Raw genomic sequence first — 19733 nt, forward strand, 5'->3', positions numbered from 1 at the left:
ACCCACAGGCATGGCTGATCAATTCTGAGTGAGGTCTCACAGCTCTGCTGCCTGAGGCCAACTAATTGCAAACGTATATTCTCTGGCTTCTGCAAACTTCCAGACCCTGATGACACACCTCCTCACAGAACATGAGCTCTGGCTTCCCGAAGGGGCCAATGAAGCAACCTAGAAGTACAGGAGACTTCGTTACCCATAGGGCACAGTGATCACTGGGAGACAAGAGACAGGAAGTGGCAGGAGAGAACAATCCACTCTTTTCCTTCCTCTGATGGTCTGTTTTAAGGTGTAATTTCTCTATACAACCTGTCTAGAGACATTCTGCATGGCCAAGTAGGTGGACCTCTCAAGAGAGTAGCTGTGTCTGTTCACAGCTCATTGTGAAGAAGTAACAAACAAAGTTTGCTTGCATTGCTTCCCATCTTTTCCTGCTTCCCCCTCCCCTCATTCTCACTTCCCTGGAAATGTGCGTCCACAAAAGCCTTTGGCACATAATCCCTTCTTCAGGCTTTGTTTTCTAGGAACCCTTGCTAAGACAGGTCACAGTTTCTGAACAGATGGGCACATGACCCAAACTAAGCTGAGCAAAGCCCTCTGAAAGATGTGAAGCATAGGTACAGTAGAGACAGGACGTTTCTTCTGGAGATCTTGAGCCATAAGGATCTGTGAGTGGCCATCATTTCTGCTTCATGAAGAGAGTCTGCCTGGGCATGAAGGGATCACTGAATTTTTATTTTATTTTATTTTCAATTTAAATAATTATATGCACTTAATGACTACACATTGGACAGCACAGACCTAGACTACTGGTCTGCTTGGGAAGGCAGTAGGGAATGGTGGCTAAAGCATGTGCTTTTGAGTCAGTCTACTCTGGGTTTGAGTCCCAACTCTAGTTCTTAGTGGTGTAAATTGAACAGGTTACTTAACCCCTCTGAGCTATAGAGGTGAAAGATGCAAAGAACAGTAAATGATATGTGATACCAGAAAGACCTGCAAAGGCACAAAAAGTCTATTGAATGTGGCAATTAGGAGACTGAGTAGATTAAGACAGAAAGTGTTAAAAGTGTGTTGGGGTGAAAACCAACCAGCAATTTATCTGTCTTTTGGACATCTGCTAAGTTCCTTTCCTCTGGAGGGGGATCCCAGGCAGGGAGAGACAAGAAACACAAAAATTTTCTCTTAATCCTGATGGCCCATGGGGAGTTGAGAACTGAAAGGCGTGTCCTAAAAGTAGGGCTCCAAAGTCAAGCCAGAAACACAGAATCAAACACTGAATCAGTCATTAGGTCTGGAGCCAAAGATGGGGTTGTCTAGACCAAGGAAGCCACAGGTAATGAACATCTCCTATACATCCCCTCACTACATAACACTTACTATGTGACTGGATTGTGAGTCCTTCGAGGTTCAGGGCCTCGTTCATCTTGGTATCTCCAACACCTAGTAAGTTCCTGGCACCATAGTAGGTGCTTAACTAACATCTATAGAATGAATGAAATGTGAGTAAGTCAGTTGACTTCCTGATGCATGGTAGACACTCTATAAATATCAAGTACATCATCAGAGAAAAAAAAACTCTGCAGTAAGAAGGTGGCCAGGGAATCCTTGTTGGCTTGGAAACAGTTGGAAAGGTCCTTAGCATATTGCCTGGCCCAGAGGAATTCATTGCTTAACAAGTGGTCACTATGGTAATTATTATTAGTGGGTGGGGGGAGGTAAGGTTTTGTATAAGGATGGGAAAAGGCCTTAATCATAAGAGCTAACACGTATTTATCTAATTTAATCCTTAAGCCAGCTTGATAAGGTAGGTTTTATTAGACTAATCTTACAGATGAGAAAACTTAAAGAAGAGATGTAATTTATCCAAAGTTAGCCAGCTCAGAAATGGCAGAGCTAGTATGAAACTTGAGCTTACCACTCCAGATTCCAGGCTCCACCAACAAAGGAAGGAGCAGGATTCTCAAAAGTGGGGTTTAAGGAAGGCAGTTCTTGAGTCAAAATTTGCTTGTGATTTCAGGACACCTGGGTGGCTCAGTCAGTTAAGCGTCCAACTCTTGATTTCAGCTCTTTGATCTCACGGTTGTGAGACTGAGCCCCATGTTGAGCTCCACACTGGGCATAAAGCCTGCTTAAGATTCTCTCTCTCCCTTTCCCTCTGCCCCTTCCCCACTCAACCTCTCTCTCACACACACACACAAAGTTCACTTCTGATTTCTGTCTGTTCACATAAATTGTGATGCCTTCTTCTCCTTTTCGTGCCCACTACTTGCCTTCTTGACAGAGTCCTCAGCCCTCTACTGAGTTCACCTCTAGGCCACCCTTCTTCTTCCTATCCCATTCAACCATATCTGGGTTGACTTAAGGAAGTGGCTATTGAAATGGGATCAAAGGGGACTTTTGAGACTCTAGAGAAGAGAGACTCAAGAGAGTTTAGAGAGAGACTCTAAAGAAGAGAGACTCTAGGGGCACCTGGGTGGCTCAGTTGGTTAAATGTCTGACTCTTGATTTTGCCTCAGGTCGTGATCTCACATTTTGTGACCAAGTCCTACATCGGGCTCTGTGCTTACAGTGCATAATCTGCTTGGAATTCTTTGTCTCCCTCTCTCTCTGCCTCCCCGCCCCCCTCACTTGCTCTCTCAAAACTACAAAAATTTAAAAATTAAAAAAAAGAGAGAGAGACTCGAGAGCAATTTTATAAACTCAACATTCCAGTAGACAGGCAGAAATTGGCAATGCAAAAGAGAATAGCTACAGAGGTAAATTCTTGGTGTTCTTGTGTCAGGTTGGAGAGAGGTTCACCTCCAATAAGACACGGGACACTGTAACTGTCCTTCAGAGCAAAGGAAGACAGGGAATATGGGTACAAAAGCAGGAAAGTTAGCAAAGGTTAGGATGATTAAAATCAAGAGTTAAGTTTTACAGCAATTGATGATGGCATGGTATAGGGTAATGTTTTTCAAATTGCAGGTCCTAACCATTAGATCATGAAATCATTTAGAAATTTATGAGCAGCTTTATTTAAAAATGGAATAGAATTGAAAATTTGAATTAATTGCACATAGCAGGGTAAATACAGTGAAAACTGTTGTGAAGCTTTATTTGAGTTATTTATACAGCTACATGTGTACTGGTCACACATGTATTGAAGGTACAATAAAAAAACGTTTAAACGCCACTGGTCCAAGATGTGACCATGGGAAAAGTGGCTGATTCCTAGAACTTTCTTTCTCTTCCAGATTTTTCCATGATGCTCAAAAATTGGTCTTGCTTTGTGGGTTGCTAATAGGCACCATAAAGGGCACAAGACTGATCACCTCTGCCAGAGCTTCCTACACAGTGGCCACAGCATCTGGGTTATGTGCCCCCAAATCAGTCTCCCAGTCTTCAAGGCCACTCTTTCTTCCTGGTTTCTGCTCCTATTATTGTCCCAAGATGACTGCCAACAGCTCCCAAGGCCTTCCTGCTTCCTCATTCATTGCTAGCAAGGAAGAGACAGCCTGTGTGCCAGCCTTCTCAGCAAAAATCCTGAAATTCCCTCTGATTGGACTGGCTGATTCATATGACCACCCTGAACCAATCATTCTGGCCAGTGGGATTGACTGACTCAGCCCTGCTCTGCTCCCAGGGAGCCAGCTTCCTAGAAACACATGGATCCTAGAAAAGGGAAAATGGAGTCATGAGGTAATCAGCTAACGTCCAATACCTATGGCCTTTAAGGTGCCCAAATGAGGTGTAACTTTCAGTAGCATTTGTGCTGGTCATTTGCCTATTGCTCTAGCCTTTCAATGCTCTGCTTTGTACAGAAGAATGCCGGGCCCTGAAAACTACATTTCCCAGGCTCCCTTTGCCAACTGGCTTCCTGTCAGATTCTGCGAATGGGAAGTACAGGTGAGAAACGGTATGCCTGGAGATGGGACCGGAGCGGGACAGGCAAAGTCATTTCCTCTCTGCATCCACTGGAGACTCTGGCAGCAGCTGGTGGTTATGGGCTCGGAGACATTCAGCATTTCCAGCAGTGGTGGGTTACTGTCACGGGCTCTAGCAGTGTTGGTGGTCCTGGGGGGTGGGGGTGGGGGGCAGCAGTGGGTACCTGTGGGCTCCAGTGACCTCGAGCAGCTCTGCCAGCAGCATCATTTCAAAAACTAAGCTCGCACACTGTCAGCAACAAGTGCACTTCAGGAGCCAGGAACACCCTTCCATTTGATCTTCCAAGCCTGGTAGAAGCTTCCTGCAGCTATTACTCTCTAGTCTGCCCCACTCTGCCCTTTTGCTCCTACAAGCCAACAGGTTTCTAAGCTGTCCTCTGGAATAAATTCCCTCTGTTCAAAATTCCAAGCACATTTTCTATTCTCTTGTCTTCACCTGAGCTGACATACTGTCCGGGCCATTGGATAGGCTGACTGCCTTGACTCATTTCCCAGTTGTGCTGTTTGGAGTTGCGGGGCTGGGTGATGCCACAAGAGAAGCACACTATGCCCTCTAGGGGGCGCTGGGGAAGGAGCAAGGGCAGACCCGGAGAAAGCACAGAGGCTTCCCACTTCTTTTGCTTCCTCGCCTACCCCTATTAGAACTGTGAGGTGAGAATTTACTGCTGTCTCCCAGGGTAACTTGAATCTGTGCTGTGATTGGGAGGGGTGGGCTCATCCTGACCAGGTGACAGTGCAGCAATGAGAACAGTTCGTGAAGGGGCCCAAAACAGAGGGGCCAGGACAGGGTGTCCTTGCTGCGGAGTAGAGTTTAGGAAAGGAGGATGGGCAAGAACTATTACTTCTGCTTCCTCTTTTTCAGAGGTGCTGGTTGAAGGAGGGACTCAGCCTTTCCTTTCCTGTCTTACCTTCCGTGAAGGGCTCTGTAATCAAAGCAAGAACACGGACTCTTCCAAAAGCACTTATCTTTGCCAACATGTAAGGAACCATTACTAAATGCTTGGATCTAACCTTCTGTGGGCTCCTGGTGCTACCCATGCCACTGTAGGGTAGCCAAGTCTCTGTAGGGACGAGAGCGGTAAGATGGTGAACGATCCCCAGAGGCCTCAAAAGGGCAGCAGGGTGGGGGCGCCTGGGTGGCTCAATGGGTTGAACGTCTGACTTCAGCTCAGGTCATGATTTCGTGGTTTGTGATTTCGAGCCCCACATCAGTCTTGCTGCTGTCAACACAGAGCCTGCTTTGGATCCTCTGTCCCTTGCCCCCCCTCTGCAGGTAGGGACCTGCTCACGCTCTCTCTCTCAAAAGTAAATAAAACATTTTTAAAAAGCGGGGGAGGGGGGGGATGGACAGTAGTGTGAGCACACCATGTCTCTCAGAGGTCCCTTGCCATGGCCAGCAGTGTTTTGCAAGATGTGTCCTGCTTAAGTGTGATCCGTGACTGGAACTTTCTAGTTCCAACTCAGCTGTCTACCTGCCCTGTGATCTTGGGCAAGTCACTTAATCAAGCTCAGTCTCATTATTTTCATGTATTTTAAAAAGAACAGAGGGATAATTTTTTAAGTTCTTTTAAGATAAATTGTTTCAAGGGGGGGGTGGATGTGATGGGAGAAATGATAGGTATTATCCTCTACACCTCACTTCTTGCCCATTCTCCCTGGGTTTCTGTGAGTATCAAATAAGACAACAAGCATGAAAATGCTCTGAAAAGTACAAAGTACCATACAAAAGCAAGGAAGTATTATTATCAACATAGTTGTTAGTTTAGAAAGCTGACGGCAGGGCACAGGCTGAGAGCCAAACAGCTGGAAGGCAGGAAATCTTAGCACCAAAGAAGGAAACTTTCTTTGTTCACAATCTTCCTGGAGTGGCACTTTCTTTGGAGCAGACCTGGCACTGGACTCCTCTGAAATGCTGAAGTGGGTCCAGGAAAGTGTTAAGGCAGTAGGTAGGGCATTCAGCAGCCAAAGACACTGGAGAAACACCAGCCCTGGTTTCTCAGTTCCTTTGTGATCCAACAAAGGATGCAATGGACAGGGGGAGGCAGACTATCAGCAGGGCTCAGGTTCAAAGTCAGGTACGTGTTGGATCCTCCTACAGGCTCTTTAACCAGTCACCAAGCTATTTCGGGAGCCAGGATGTCATGGCACTCTGTAACTAATGCTGAACTCAGTGGCCAACAACCTAAAATTCATTCTCTCTACATGGTGTTCAAAGCAAACATTGATCTGGAGAAGACCATGGAGATGGTCTAGTCAAACTGAGGTGCAGAGAGAGAGGCAGAGACTGACCAACATAACAAGTAGAGTCAGCCTCATTTGGGCTGCAAGGTACAGAAATCTACCCAATGTAGCTGAAATATAAAGAATTTTTTCTTGTGAGGACTGGAATTGAAATGCCAGCAGGAATGAGGCAGCCCTAGGACTCACTGTTCTATTCATTTTCCTTCCCCTGACACCCTCCCCATCTCTGCACAGGGCTGCTCCTTTCTCCTCTTCCTACTAACCAGCTTCTGCTGCTTCTTGGTCTCTGCTCCCTCTTATCTTGGCTTGCACATGGCTTTACTGGCCGAGGCTCACTTGTCTCTGACCTGCGTACTCCAACTCCCTCCGCTACCTGACAGTTTCTTTCTGTTCCTTGGTCCAAGAGAGCCTCTAATTGGCCTGTCTCAGATTGTTGTGGTAGGCCATTAGTTAAAGGTCACTGGCTAATATTTGAAATGGTAACCCGTGGCTCTGGTGCTGGCCCCATTTGTTCAAGTCTAGAAGCTGAAGGGGCCAAGTGGTCTAAAGCAACGGGCTCAAAAGGGTTTGCGGTTTGGGCAGCTTTTCTTCCAAGTGAGTGTAAGTTGGGCAGGCACTGTGCCATCACTGGGACCATGTGACTAGAGCCCAAGGCTCCAGATTTCCTGCCCAGAACTTTTTCCATAGAATTTGTCATTTCTTTGATTTATGCAGCAGACATGTCTTAGGGCTTGTTCAATGTCATTTGTAAAGATCTTCCTCCTCCTTCCTCTCCTCCTCCTCCTCCCTGCCCCAAGGAACTTATGGTATAGTGAAGATAAAGACAGGAGAATAATTAGAATACATGAGTGCTTTAGAAGAAGTATAAACAAAGTATTAATACTTACCGCTTACTGAGGAGTCTGTACCAATCACTGCAGATCACTTTACATACATGTTCTCATTTAATCTTTACAACTCCCCTGTGAAGTCAGCACCACATTTTCCACATGTGGAAACCAGCTCAGAGAGTGGTTCACAGATGATAAATAGCACAGCAGGGCTCTGATGCCAGAGTCTGGTTTGCACTATGCAGCCGTTACCATGCTGTTAGGGCACAGAGGACCACCTTGGCCCAGGGTGGAGGCAGGGATGGGTGGTGAGAGCAGTAGACTTTCAGATAGAGCTGAGCCTTGGAGCAGGAGTGAGCTTTCACCAGGCCAATGGGGGTGGGGGAGGGTCTTTGTAAACAGAGCCCTGTGTGTGGACAGCAAGATATGAGCACCAAAGAGTCTGGAGTGGGGGTGTGAATGGGGAGCCCGGCCAAGGACACGTTGCACACCCTTGAGAGTGAGTGCCTCCCTAAGTTTGCGCTCTGGGCGCCTCTCTTGCTGTGCCTTCATCCAAGCCCTAGCAAATGCTAGCATGTGGAGTTGAGGCCACAAGGAGCCTTGAGGAGAAGGATCTAGAAGACCAATTTAACGCAGCCTATGAAATGCAATTACTAGTATCTGGGCCCTGGTACCTGAAATAGACTCTCAGGGCAGAGTCCAGATGAAAAAATCGGGAGGGATGAAAATCTCTAAAATAACCACATAATCTTCCCCAGCCCAGATTCCCCACAGGGCTTTCTTCTGCCTGAATTTCAGGTGTTGTCTTGGATGTCAGTTCCTCTAGGAAGCCTTCTTGGTCTCCCAAGCTTGCCTTCGGGTACTTGGGTTACATTTTTGTAATTGCCCTTTGCTTTGTCCCAGCACCAAACTGAATTCCCTGAGGGCAAGGGCAAGGTCTTACTCTCCCAACTCCAGGAGAGCTTTTGGCTCATAGTAGCTGCTCAGTAAAAGATAGTGTGATGGAAGAATAGCAAAGAGCCTCCAAAGAGCCTCTGCCAAATCTTTTAGGCCACGTGGATTTTTTTCTCCTTGTCTCTGTGGTCCTACCAGCCTCAACGACTGGAATCTTACACATGCTGGAGAAACCTTAAAAATCATCTAGCTATTGGGGCGCCCGGGTGGCTCAGTCAGTTAAGCGTCCCACTTCAGCTCGGGTCATGATCTCACAGTTCATGAGTTCAAGCCCCAGTCTGGGTTCTCTGCTGCCAGCACAGAGCCTGCTTCGGATCCTCTGTCTCCCTCTCTCTCTGCCCTTCCCCTGCGTGCGTTCTCTCTCTCTCTCTCTCAAAAATAAAACCTTTAAAGAAAAAAAAAATCACCTAGCTATCTCCTTCCTCCTACCATTTTACAGACGGGATGATTGAGGTCGAATTTTCAAGTATTTGCCAACAATCCCAATTTTGTGTCTGCAGCCACTATTTCTTCCCTGGACTCCAGACCCAATCAGCTGCTTCTGCATCCCGTATCTAGGACGCCCCACAGTGCCTGTGCCTGAACACATCCATAACTGGCCTCAGCACCTCCCCCAGTCCTGGTCCTCCTCCAAGCTTTCCCAATCTGGCGAAGAACATCACCACCCACCCTGTTGCTAGGGCCGAGATGTTGGGAGCCCCTTGCCACCTCCCGCAGCCTCCTACCACGAAACACCAAGGCCAGTGGCTTCGCCCACCCGAATCACAAAATGTCTCCAAATGCTCTCTGCCTCCTTGGTTTAAATGCCCCACAGCTCTCAGTGGGCCCCTGCAAAATCGCCCTCATTAACCCCCCCCAATCTGCTCTTTCCTTGTTCCAAACCATGCTCCTCACTGCAGCAAGAATGACCGTTAAAAAATACTTCTTTAGGGGCGCCTGGGTGGCGCAGTCGGTTAAGCGTCCGACTTCAGCCAGGTCACGATCTCGCGGTCCGTGAGTTTGAGCCCCGCGTCGGGCTCTGGGCTGATGGCTCGGAGCCTGGAGCCTGTTTCCGATTCTGTGTCTCCCTCTCTCTCTACCCCTCCCCCGTTCATGCTCTGTCTCTCTCTGTCCCAAAAATAAATAAACGTTGAAAAAAAATTAAAAAAAAAAATACTTCTTTATGATTTAACTCCTTTGCTGATAAACCGTCATTGGCTCTCTACTTAAAGCAAATTTAAATAATAATTATTGTTACTATAGCTAACACTTACGGAAAATTTATCATGTCCTAAGACCTGTTCTAAGGACTTTCTATATATTCACTCACTTAATCCTCACAACTGTAAATAGCCCCATGGTACAGATGAGGAAACTGAGACTCAGAGAAGCTTTTTTGCATAAGCTCTTACCCTATCCTTGACTCTGCTCTGGTTGCTATTCACTTGAGACGAAGTACCTTGGGGAGCATTCTAGCACCTCCCTTACTAGGTCAGGCCCTCCTAGGGCACATATTCCAGTTTGTAATTATGTATTATTTTGGTGTGGGAGTCATTTGATTGACGTCTGCCCTCCTAACAGACTTTAAATTCTCTGTTTTTCTCATTGTCGTGTCCTCAGTATTTAACATGTAACAAACGCTCGCTTGATGTTTGTTGAATGGGTCAATGAAAAGAGTTTTCAGTAGGAGAGTAGACGTGGACAGATTTGTTTTAGAAGGCTTTCTCTTGTGTGAAAGTTTGGAGATGTTGAGACCTCCACACCAAGTCACTGCCAGCAGTGGATTCAGGAGCGAGAGGAGGGCAGTGTGGACGAGGGGAGCGGCCATGGGGGACGGATAGCAGCAAATGAACCTGGGGAGTATTTACAAGGTAGACTGCGCAGGCCCTGATAATGAACTGGATGGAGGTGAGGACGAGGGAGGAGTCAAGGGTGACTCCCAGGCTTCTGACTTAAGCAACTGGTACCCCGAGCTCAGGTGGAGACTATCTGGGAGGAAAGAGGCAGGTTGGGTCAGCAGAGCAGGTGACCCCTAGACCAAGTCTATGGAACCATAGAAAAGTTCTCAAAATCTTCTTGCCCAAACTCGAACCTGGCCCTAGTATATTTGTCCAGCCTCATCTCTAACCTACCCCAGAGTCAGACTCAGACCACTGCTCCTCCCCTAATTCCACTCATCCTCCACCCAGACTTGTAAGTGTTGCCCACTCCTTCACCCCTCTCTCAAACTCCACAGGACTCAGCTTCAAGGGCCTGCACCTCTCCTCTCTCCCCCGTGGTTAACAGGGCCTTGACTGTTCCCAGGATTCACTGTGTCAGAAATGTTTCTCTGCCTGTCTCCCCTAGTGACTTTTTCTCAGCTGAATCCCCAGCACCTGGGACAAAGCCTGGCTCAAGGTTAACTTCAAAAAACTTTGTTTCATTGAATTCTTCCAAGGCCTTGGCTTTCTCATATCAAGAGTGGGACCAAGAGTCAGGCTTTGAATCCTGATGCTGCTACTTCGAATTTGGACAAGTCACTTCTCCTCAAATCCTGTTTCTTCATGTGTGAAATGGAGGTGATAATAAAGTGGACGTAGAAGAGCAGCTTTGAGCGTTAATGAAATGCTGTATGTTAAGTGTTTGGTACAATGCCTAGAACATTGTTAGCTTCCTCAAAAATTTAGCTGTTATTTATTTTAAGAAAAAAAGATCCCATGGGGCGCCTGAGTGGCTCAGTCGGTGAAGCGTGCGACTCTTGATCTCTGGGTTGTAATTTCAAGCCCCACCCTGGGTGCAGAGATTACTTAAAAATAAAATCTTAAAAAAAAAAAAATCCCACCTTAACGTCTGAGAGCTGCACGAACTGGAACCTTGGATTACAGGATTACAGTTCCCAGGATGGCCACACGAGGGAAGTGGTGAGCAACATCGGGGCTGACTCTGGCTCTGCTGTGCTATAAGCACCTGCTGTGGACCCAGATGGCCCGACTGGGATTTCCGGGGCTTCCCGGCCCCTGAACAGGTGGGCGCTGGCCAGGGCGCTGTGGGAGGAGCCTCCGCAATGTGCTTGGCCCTCTCACAGACGCCGCCGTCCCTTCTGCTCACCCGTTTCTCAGGGGACAGTAGTAGAAGGCAGCTGGGATTTAGGGTCTCCAGTCTGTCATTTGTCTCTCAAACTTGAGTATGATAATTTCTTCTCTATAGAAGTTTTTATAGTGTCTATCGTCTTCTCCATAGAAGTTTTAAATTTTATCGGTATTTTTCCTTTGGCCTCTAGCTCTCGCCATGCTTAGGAAAGTCTTTTCCGTCTCTAGGATTATTAAAACATCCACTCATGCTTTCTTCTGGTACATTTGGTGTTGTTATATAAATATGCTCTTCACCTGGAATTTACTTCGGTGTGAGGTAAGGACACAGCTCTCTCTCATTTCCTCAAATGACTTGCCAGTTATCTCCCCCGTTTGTTGAAAGGCCTACTTCCGGGGCGCCTGGGTGGCGCAGTCGGTTAAGCGTCCGACTTCAGCCAGGTCACGATCTCGCGGTCCGTGAGTTCGAGCCCCGCGTCGGGCTCTGGGCTGATGGCTCAGAGCCTGGAGCCTGTTTCCGATTCTGTGTTTCCCTCTCTCTCTGCCCCTCCCCCGTTCATGCTCTGTCTCTCTCTGTCCCAAAAATGGATAAACGTTGAAAAAAAAAAAAAGAAAGGCCTATTTCCTCCATTTGCCTGAAGCGCCATCTTTATCATACCCGCATTCCTTTGTGGAGTTGAATCCATTCCTCTACCCCATTTTGCCTCACTGATTCGTGTAGTCCTGCTTCAATACCATACTGCTTTAAGTACGTTGACTTTATGTTTTAATATCAGGTAAGGCAAAATCTCTTTCCATTCCTTTTTCTCTAGATTTTTTTTTTTAATTCCTGCATGTTTATTCTTCTATATGCACTTAAGAATCAACCCTCCACCCAATCCTTTGTCCCTGGAGTCCCTAAAACTATCTGCAAAGCATACATTTGCACATTTGTCTAAGTTGTCATCAAATGCGCAAAGGGACCATGATTCCAAAGGGAGCCCCTGGTTTCCATGTCTCTGTGATAGGGAGCATGGGAAGAGCACAAGGGAACCTCAATTTCTCCCTCCTCTCCCACATCCTCACAGGCTCTGCTCTCCCCACCCTTCACCTCTACCATTGTTCCAGCCGTTTCCCTGGTCTCTGTCTTGTCCCTCCAATCTAATGTCCCTGCTGCTCCAGAGCATTCATGCTACAACACGGGCCCTAGTTCTAGGCGTGATGTAGATTAGATGATAACAAAAGCTTAATTAATATGTGAATGGAATTGAGTCCTGGCTTCCCCTCTGGCCAGTTGTGGGATCCAGCTTCAGGTCTTCCACATTTTCGGGTCACAGAAAGTTTTTTTCCTCACAGCAGGCACTTGCACAAGGCTTTTCTCCTCTCTAGGCTTCAGTTTTTCCACCTATACATTGCATTTGAGTTTGTAAGTCATTTCCTCATCTCCCACCATCTGACTTTCCTGGATCTGGTCCAGCAGGGAGTAGTGGTACCATGGTGCCAGTGATGTCCTGCGAGGTTCCCCAAAGAGGAGGAAGGATGAAAAAGTGCAGATATAAATGGTGGTAGAGAGGGGGACCAGTCATGAAGCCAGAGTGTCCGAGAGACGTGGAGAGGCTTGAGGCGTCCTCTAGACCCCAAACCCTTCGAGGCTGGTCTTGTTACCCTGGGGCCTGCAACTGGGCAAACCCAGACTCTCCTCATTTCCCTAGGTTCCGCCCACCACCAAAGGCCCTGCCCCCATTAACCCCGCCCCTCCAGTGGCCCCACCCGCCGGCCGAGGCCCCGCCCCCGTCAGGCCCCGCCTCCCTCTTCGCCTCCCGCCGGCCGGGGCTTGGGCTTTGCACCCGGCGGCGGCTGAGAACCGTGGCGGCTGCGGAGCCAGCAGCGCAGGCGGGCGGAGCGGAGCTGCCCGGCCCGGTGTCGGGCGATGCCCCCGTGAGCCTCTTTCGCCGCCCCTCCCCGCCCCGCGCCCCTACCCCCTCGGAGTCCGCCGCCCGCCTGGGACGGGGCCGCGCCCACCGCCGGGTCCGCGGGGCGGGGTCCCGGGGCAGCACCTGCCCCGCCTTGTGGAGCCGCCAAGCCCGGCGGAGACCCCTCCCTGTCTGGACCCTGGACCCACCTCCGGGTAAGTCAGTAGGCCTTGCTCGCTTGGGAGTGGACGTGGGGAGGGGGCTGCGGAGGTCTGGGGGACTACCAGCGGGGGAGGGGGGCTCGGGCCGTGAGGAGCCACGTAAGGATGTGAGTGTGCAGGGTCGGGGGGGGGGGGCGGGGCCTCAGGGGATCAGCAGAGTGTGTTTGATGGCTCTGGGGTGGGGGCTAAGGTATGAGAGGGGAACGTGGGGTGTTTGAGGAAACCTGGAAAATGGGGTAGAGGACCCCAGAGTCTTGAGTTCTTTGCTGATTCTCAGAGCACCTGGGGCCATGGTCTTCAACAGCATTGCCTCGCATGGCATTTTTGGAAAGTGCTTAAAATCTCTCCTGGAAAGGGAGCTGGAAGGCAGCCTGCTTTCTCCCTCCTGCCTGTGCCCTGGTTGACAAGCAGCCACTCTTTCCTCCCAATGAAACACCATTGTGGTGCCCAGAGAACCCCCTCAGCCCATGAAAGGAAAGGGATGGTGCTCACTCCGGCCCTAGGAGGGGAAGAGGGGGCTTTTGGGAAACTGGGAAAGGCAGTTGGTCAATCCATGGTGGGGAGTTCAGGGAGGCTTGGCAGGACTCTTGGTGGGCAACCTGGACCCTCGTTCATTCAGGGGGAGGGTAGCTTCACTGGCTAGCCTCCAGGCTGCCTGGACCCATGCCTACATCCCCTTGTCTGGATAACCCAGCCCAGAGGAGTGGGTTTCTTCCCAGTATTCTGGGCCTGGAAATCCAGGGAGCGCCCATAGCTTCTGTGGTCTTGATGGCGTAGGCAATGCCATACTCAAGGCCAGGGAACAAGGGGTGCTGGCTGGCACTGCCACTTTGGGGCTGGGGAGCCTAGGTGAATGTCAGAGTCTACCTCTAGCCCCATGGATGTTGTCTGGGTGTGGAGAGGAAGCCTGATGCCCCTTTGGTCCGGTCCTCTGCCTATGATGCCTTCTTAAGTCTAGAGTCCTTGGGTTTGGGGCCTGAAGTGGTGGGGAGAGGGCCTTTCTGGGCTAGGCCTGGTCACCAGAGGGTTAACTAGCCACCACCACCACCCCCCCACCCCCCAAGAGTTGCTGCCAGCCACCAATTAGTCTGTAATCAGGCAGCTGCCAACTGTCCCTGGGGGCATGTGGGCAGCCTAATGGGGCATTCTCTGGTTGGGGGTTGGGGGAGGTGACTGGGGAAGGGGTCTGTGAAATCTGTGCTTAAACCAAGCACCGTGCCCTTCTGAACCTGTTTAGGGCCCATAGACCCTCCTTCCTGACCTCAGTGCTGGGCTGCCTGGCATAGGGACCTCCAGCCCTGGGGTTCCACACGTACTCGACCTTCTGCAAGGTATGAAGTCCAGAGTCAGGCAAACTTGACTTCAGACCCAGCTCTGCCACTTTCTGGCTGCTATTGAGGAAATCCCTTCCCCTCTTGGAGCCTCCTTCAGTAAAACAGTTCCACCTTCCAGTTCTGCTGGGAGGAGTGAATGAAATGGTGGATTTGAACTGCTTCGCATAGTACCTGGCACTCAGGGAAGCTTGGGAGAGAACTACTGAACTCACTAGCAACCCCTGTGCCAAGGACTTGACGGGACAGGCAGGCAGAAGGAAGCCAGGTATTGGGGACCCAGCCCGGGACCAGGTTCCCTTCCCTCGGGGCATGTGGTTGTGGGCCAGGCGCTGTCTCTGTCTTAACTCTCATCTCTCCCTCCTTGCTCACAGACATTTCTGGTCTCGGGCATTAATTGGATTTTCCTCTGCAGAGCCTGGGCCAAGCCGCTACTTTCTGGGCTCCCCCTATCCCTAACCAGGTGCTACGCTCTGTGGGGTCTTTCAGGGGTCTGGGTGATGTCTGCAGCTGCAACAGCAGCTGGCCCTTTAAGGAGGGAAGAAAACAATTATCTGGCCTGGGCATTGCATCAGCTGGAGGCTGGAGGGTCCCTGGGGAAGGGGGGGCAGGCTGGTGGTTGATTTCATTAGTGCCATGTGAGAACTCTCACCCGAGTCTGCCCCGCTCCCCAGCTGCAGCCTCCTCCCCCCGGCAGCGGCCGCCCCAGCCCCATTGCTTCCCCCTACCCCACCCCAAGAGCACCACCTTGGAGGACTCTGTGCACCCCCAGCCCATGTCATGGGCCCTGGGCAGAGAGGAGTGAAGAAGTTTCTCTCTCACTGGCTTTTTGCTGACTTGGGGTGCAGGGTATACCTCCCGTACCAGCATTTTGCTGACAGTGGGGGTGTCTCCCCCATTAGTGTTTGGCTGACCTGGGGGGTATTTCTACTACACTGGCATTTTGTTGACCCAGAGGAGGGGTGACTTCTACACTGGCCTCTCACTGATGGGGGTGCTGCCTTCTGCACTAGGGTTTTGCTGATCTCACAGGGTAGCTGAGCTGCCTGGGTGTGTGTGTGAACTGAAGGCATGGGTGAGAAACAACTCTCCCTGGTTGGAAGGGAGCTGGCTCCAAACAGTGAGTCATAGGGACAGAGGGGATGCCAGGTATTTGGGCATCAGACAGACCTGGGTTCAAATCCTGCATTCTCCACTTACAGGCTCTGTTGCCACTTCAGGCAGGTGGTCTCAGACTCCTCTGGAAAATAGGAATAATTTGCATTCATAGTGCCCACCCTCATCTGGAAGGTGCTTGGGGATTAGATACAGTAACTGGATGTACAACACCCAGCCCAGGCCTGGCAGGTGGGGCGTGGGGAGGATACTCTATGATGATTCTCTTCCCCTTGCAAGTTTGAGCTTCTCCCACCTTGAGCTCGAGATGCCTGGACAAGAAAAAGAGGACTAGGAGGGAGTGGAGAGAAGGGGAGAAGGAGTGCAGGACCCTCCTGCCTCTGTTGCAGGGGGGTGCCTTCAGACACCTGATGTACCAAGCATTGTGAGCCAAGCAGCCCTGCCTCCATGGAGCCTGCATTCTAGCCCAGGATGGTCCAGGGCAGGTGATGGCCCCTGTATCGTGTGTCAAAAGGAGAGATTCAGGGAGCCTAGAGTGACCAGGAGTTGAGGCAAAGAAGCAGCGATGAGGAGAGGGAGCAGTGTGGGCTAAGGCCTGGGTGATGGCAGGTGGGGCCTGGTATGGGGGAGGGGAGGACAGAAGTGGAGGAGAGAGGGTAGAGAGTGCACAGGTAGCAGAGGGCAGACCTCCCTGGTCCAGCAGGATATTAAAGGCTTGGGAGTTATCCTGAGGCCAGTGGCAGCCCCTGAAGGGCTTTAAGGCAAGAAGGCAGGGTTTCATGTCCAGAGAGCGTGGGCTAGGGTCTGCGGCTCTCGGGCAGAGCCTTCTCAGGAGTGACCTTTTGCCCTCTCACACTCCCTTCCCTGTGTAGCAGCCCTGGTGCCCAGGGAGCTCGTTGTTTATGTGGCTCTCCCCAGGAGGAGGCCAGTCCCAGTCCCTTCAGCTCCCTCCCCCTGGGCCTTGTTGACAACGTTCACCCCTTGGGGCCAGGTTCTCCCCACCTCCCCAGGAAGCCAGAGGGTAAGAGGCAGGGCTTCGGCACCAAGCTGGTCTACGTTCACATCCTAGCTCTGCATTGCACGAGGCAGGTGACTTCTGGCAAGGCACACCCCATCTCTCAACCTCCGTGTCCTCAACCATAAAACTGGATTGATGTTATTTCTATAGGAAGGATAAAACGAAATTCCAGATGGAAATTATGGAACCCATTCCAATGTCATTTGGCATGTTACTTTGTAGCATGGCACTGACGTCTACTCCAGGCCAGGTCCAGGGCTGGGTGGGGGCGGGGACAGGACTGGCTTCACGAGTCTGGTTGCACGGAGCCCTGGGTTAGAAGGACCCCATCCTCAGTTTTACTGTCACCGTCTTGAAATTCTTAATTTTGAACAAGGGGTCCCACATTTTCCTTTAGCACTGGGCCCTCCATCGTACGTACCCCTACAAACTGGGTAGGGGTAGGGAGAGGCTGGGCGAGACACAGACTGACAAATAGTTCCCAACTGGAGGAGGTGTAAGGTGGAGGGCATGACTAACTGTCCCAAGGTGGGCGGGATGTTAATAATAGTAACATTTATTTAGTGCTTACTGTGTGTTAGGTTCTCTGCTAAGTACTCATCCTCAAACAGCCCCATGAGGTAGGTAGTATAATTGCCATTATACAGATGAGGAAAGTGAGGTTACATTTGGCCAAAGTCACACAGCTATCAAGAGGCAGAACTGGGATTCAAACCCAGGTTGTTGGACAGCACAGTGCATGCCCGGACCAGGGAAGTCTTCTCTAGGAGAAGGGGTCCCCTGAGCCGAGTCTGAAGGTAACTCGGAGCAAGAAGAGGGCTGTCTCTGCTGGAAAGCGTCTGTGCTGAGGCCCGATGCTTGGCCAGGAGAGTGGGAGCCAAAGCCTGATGCCCCCTGGGGCTGAGGGAATTAACCTTTGGATTTTGTGGTTCTCACTTGCCAGGCTCAGAGCTCTCGGTCACTCTTGCCCCCAGGCCCTGCTGCCCCCAGGATTCCTCCCAGCTGTCCCTGCTCTCGTCTCGCCTCGTCTCGTCTCGTCTCGTCTCGTCTCGCTGCCCTGCCCTCTCCTCCTCCACTGCCCGGTAATCTCCTTACTCTCTTGAGTTGAGTGATCTCTTCTGGGCTCAAGCCCTGCAGGTCTAACCACATTTAGATGTCTCACAATCAGCCTAGAGTCCAAACCCAGGTCCCCAGCTCCGCCTGCCAGCACCTGCTCTGCCTCCAACATCCCCAGCTCATCTCTGCTGCCACCATCCACCCACTTGCTCAAGCTGGAAAGCTGGAAGTTCTCCTGGACACCTCCCTCTCCCTCACCCCCACAGCCCACAGCCATCCTCAGCAATCGTGCTAGCTGTCCTGTGTCTCTCTCCCTGCCCGCCGCCCCATGCCAGACCACCATCGGTGCCCACCTGAACCGCAGCGATAGCCTCCTAGACAGGGCTCTGTACGTTTCTGTTCTTGCCCTGCTTTGTTTCATTTTTCACACTGTGGCCAGAGTGGTCTTCTAAAGAGAAATGTTTGACTGTATCATTTCCCCGTGTAAGACCCTTCTAAGACTTCTTGGAATAAAAGCCAGACTCTGATGTAGTCTACAGGGCCCTGTGTGATCTGGTCCTTGCCTACCTTTTTCGATCATCTGGTACCATTCTCCTCTCTCCCAGCAGCAGGACTTTCACACATGTTCCTTCATCCCGGAATGCACTCCTCCTAGTGCCTTGTTAACTCCTACTTATCCTTCAGAGAGATACCAGCTCTTGTAGCATTTCCACAGTGAAGCGTAACAACCAGAAACTGAACACCGCCCCCCTCCGTGGGACCTCGTACTTCTTCAGGACACTCAGGACACTTGAGTTGCTTCTCCCTTGTTTCTCTGTCTTGCTGGCCTGTGAACTCCGTGGGGTCAGGGGTCCTGTTTTGCCCAGCCCCAGCACCCAGTAGGTACACAGTGAGCTGCTCAGTGGATGAAAGGGCTAGATGAATCATTGCTGCAGTACCCTAACTGGCCTCCCTGCCTTCAGGCCTGCCTTCTCCAGTCCTTTCTTCGTGGGGGCCCCAGAGCGATCTTTCTAAAGCACAGAACTGACCCTGTCACCCCCTGCTACTTAAAATACTTCAATAGCTCCCTATTGCTGACAGGAAAGGCCTCATCTTCTTAGCATAGAATTCAAAGCCCTTTGTGATCTGCACCTGACCGGCCTCTCCAGCTTCGTCTTCCCTGCTCCCCCACCACACTTTGAACTGCTGGCAGTTCCTGTAACACGTCAGGCTGTTTTGTGCCTCTGTGCCTCTGCACTTGCTGTTCCTGCCGCCTGTAATGCCTCCCCACCCCAGCTTTCTCTCCCTGGAGAACGTCCTTCACTCTTCAAAACTGGTTTAGCTGCCACCTTTGCTGTGAAGCCTCTGAGGACCCTCCTGGCCCTTCCTGGACAGAGCTAACCCACTCTCCCTCGGCCACATCTGTACAGAGTCTACATCTCGACAGAGGTCGACTCTTCCTCATCTCCCGGTCAGCTGAGCTCATCCAGGGCAGGCACAGTGATTTTTTTTTTTTTTTTTCCTCCAGGATTGTCCATCTTTGTGCCTCTTAGCTCCCAGCTTCTCCCCCGTCTTAATTGGGTCTCTGCTTGTATATAGAAACCGACTCAGGCCAGCTTCGGTAATAAAGAAGGGTTTATTACCAGGACACAAGAGATTCCTGAGAACTGAGGGGCAGAAAAATCGTTAGCCTCTGGGAGGCAGAAGCTGTAGGCCAGGAGAAATGGAAGCAGCCATCCTCTGTACCTTGCTGGCCGCCTTTAGCTTTCTTTCTCCACGGACTGGTTTGTCCTGCTTTACCAGACCCTGAACTACCTATAGTTCCTCTACCGTGTCCTGCGTTCCCGCCACATTCAGACAGGGAACCCAGGGTTCGGCAGATCCAAATCCAAACTTGTATGAGAGGATCTGATTGGCTCAGAGTTGGTCAGGTGCCCACCCTGGTCCAATCAACTGCAGCCTGCTGGGAAGGCTCTCAAAGTCAGATTTGCAGACGTTGCTCTTGACCCCCTTATGGAAAGGTGGTGGTGGGGAGAGTCTTTGTTATCGGGGCAAGTACTTTTTAAAAGACATCTGCTAGAATCCTCAGAGCGCCAGGCTGTGCCTGGCCCCCACCCTTCCATCT

The 19733-nt window shown here is 50.7% G+C and overlaps 1 protein-coding gene across 9 annotated transcripts in view; it reads left to right on the forward strand.

Moving 5' to 3' along the window:
• Positions 1–3201: 3201 nt before the first annotated feature.
• The window catches only part of RIMS3 (regulating synaptic membrane exocytosis 3), a 50976-nt gene continuing 34444 nt past the window's right edge, over positions 3202–19733 (forward strand). The window contains exons 1-3 of one of the 9 annotated variants that reach the window (XM_047868707.1): positions 3207–3714; positions 3801–3885; positions 4786–4901. The gene's annotated coding sequence lies outside the window, so the exon portion shown is untranslated. Of the gene's footprint in view, positions 4016–4114; positions 4575–4785; positions 4902–12809; positions 13103–19733 lie in introns of those variants that run through there. The other 8 variants (XM_047868709.1, XM_047868715.1, XM_047868704.1 and 5 more) reach the window with 8 other exon arrangements.

Source organism: Prionailurus viverrinus, chromosome C1, assembly GCF_022837055.1.
Source record: "Prionailurus viverrinus isolate Anna chromosome C1, UM_Priviv_1.0, whole genome shotgun sequence".
In the NCBI taxonomy this organism is placed as follows: domain Eukaryota; kingdom Metazoa; phylum Chordata; class Mammalia; order Carnivora; family Felidae; genus Prionailurus; species Prionailurus viverrinus.